We start from the raw sequence: 2,704 nt of genomic DNA, 5'->3' as shown, positions 1-2,704 counted from the left end.
ACAATGGGCGTATCATGCGCTAAAGCGCAGCCCTTTATTTTAACATATCCCTGGTTCTTTCTGATCACACAATATTGACGTTTTTATAAATTCTGAGAAGCAGCTGCAAGCTCTTGAATAACGAATGAGTTGAGAAATGTATATTCAATATAAAGGTGAAGTTGGTATATTGCAGCTAAGGTTGGGGAAATTAATAGTATTCAAATTAGCAGTGACTGGACATGCAATGTGCCACTGGTAGCTGTGGTGTGTGATAAACATCGTAAAACTAGCAGTGGATGGCCATGCAATGTGACACTTGTAGCTGTGGTGTGTGATAAGCATCGTAAAAGTATCAGTGGCTGGACATGCAATGTGACACTTGTAGCTGTGGTGTGTGATAAGCATCGTAAAACTTGCAGTGGCTGGCCATGAAATGTGAAACTGGTAGCTGTGGTGTAGGATATAAGCATCGTAAAACAAGCAGTGACTGGACATGCATTGTGACACTGGTAGCTGTGCTGTGTGATAAACATCGTAAAACTAGCAGTGGTTGGTCATGCAATGTGACACTGGTAACTGTGGTGTGTGATAAACATCGTAAAACTAGCAGTGGTTAGCCATGCAATGTGACACTAGTAGCTGTGGTGTGTGATAAGCATCGTAAAACTAGCAGTGGCTGGCCATGAAAGATGACACTGGTAGCTATGATGTGTGATAAACATCGTAAAACTAGCAGTGGTTGGCCATGTAATGTGACACTGGTAGATGTGGTGTGTGATAAGCATCGTAAAACTAGTAGTGGCTGGACATGCAATGTGACACAGGTAGCTGTGGTGTGTGATAAGCATCGTAAAACCAGCAGTGACTGGCCTTGCGATGTGGCACTGGTAGCTGTGGTGTATGATAAGGATGGTAAAACTAGCAGTGGCTAGACATGCAATGTGACACTGGTAGCTGTGGTGTGTGATAAGCATCGTTAAACAAGCAGTGACTGGCCTTGCGATGTAGCACTAGTAGCTGTGGTGTGTGATAAGCATGGTAAAATTAGCAGTGACTGGAAATGCAATGTGACACTGGTAGCTGTGGTGTGTGATAAGCATCGTAAAACAAGCAGTGACTAGCTTTGCGATGTGGCACTGGTAGCTCTGGTGTGTGATAAGCATGGTAAAACTAGCAGTGACTGGACTTGCAATGTGACACTGGTAGCTGTGGTGTGTGATAAGCATCGTAAAACTAGCAGTGGCTGGACATGCAATGTGACACTGGTAGCTGTGGTGTGTGATAAGCATCGTAAAACTAGCAGTGGCTGGATATGCTATGTGACACTGGTAGATGTGGTGTGTGATAAGCATCGTAAAACTAGCAGTGGCTGGCCATGAAATGTGAAACTGGTAGCTGTGGTGTAGGATATAAGCATCGTAAAGCAAGCAGTGACTGGCCATGCATTGTGACACTGGTAGCTGTGCTGTGTGATAAACATCGTAAAACTAGAAGTGGTTGGTCATGCAATGTGACACTGGTAACTGTGGTGTGTGATAATCATCGTAAAACTAGCAGTGGTTAGCCATGCAATGTGACCTTTGTAGCTGTGGTGTGTGATAAGCATCGTAAAACTAGCAGTGGCTGACCATGAAAGATAACACTGGTAGCTATGGTGTGTGATAAACATCGTAAAACTAGCAGTGGTTGGCCATGTAATGTGACACTGGTAGATGTGGTGTGTGATAAGCATCGTAAAACTAGCAGTGGCTGGACATGCTATATGACACTGGTAGCTGTGGTGTGTGATAAGCATCGTAAAACTAGCAGTGACTGGACATGCGATGTGGCACTGGTAGCTGTGGTGTGTGATAAGCATCGTAAAACAAGCAGTGGCTAAACATGCGATGTGACACTGGTAGCTGTGGTGTGTGATAAGCATCGTAAATCTAGCAGTGGCTTGACATGCGATGTGGCACTGGTAGCTGTAGTGTATGATAAGCATCGTAAAACTAGCAGTGGCTGGACATGCGATGTGGCACTGGTAGCTGTGGATTGTGATAAGCATCATAAAACTAGCAGTGGCTGGAAATGCGATGTGACACTGGTAGCTGTGGTGTGTGATAAGCATCATAAAACTAGCAGTGGCTGGACATGCGATGTGGCACAGGTAGCTGTGGTGTTTGATGAACATCGTAAAACAATGATATTTTGTTTCCTGTGTAATTATTTCTGTGTTGTATTTGGTGCATGTTTCATACAAAACAAAAGGCCCCAGTTTTTTCCTCTATAATGACCGGTTCTATAATGTTAGTTTCTTATCGAATGTTTTTGTACGCAATACTATTATTAAAGAGAACATTTCGGAAAGAAAAAATCAATTAATTTTCAATTTCTAGTGAAGAACTGAGGAAGACTGCTCATAGAATTCATTGAGCGACACAATGACACTGATTGCGACAATTACAATGAGAGAAATAAAGATTAATGTTGAACATACATTTATTAGATTAGATTAGAATGAAGATATTGGGTTTTTTAAAGATTGTATAAGCAGAGGCGTAAACTTTTATATCTCGAAACTCGAAAACAGAAGAACCAAATGGAAACAAATTTGAAACGAGAAAAGATAAACTTGTATGACACATTTATACAATAATTAAAACAATTATAAGAATGTTGAATAAAACTTTGTATTTTAAAACTCATTATAAACCTGACTCCGGAAAAAGCACTTTTGACA

The sequence above is a fragment of the Mytilus galloprovincialis genome, chromosome 4, assembly GCF_965363235.1.
Source record: "Mytilus galloprovincialis chromosome 4, xbMytGall1.hap1.1, whole genome shotgun sequence".
Taxonomy (NCBI): Eukaryota; Metazoa; Mollusca; class Bivalvia; order Mytilida; family Mytilidae; genus Mytilus; species Mytilus galloprovincialis.
The sequence above is the reverse complement of the archived record's forward strand: the minus strand, read 5'-3'. Positions refer to the sequence as shown.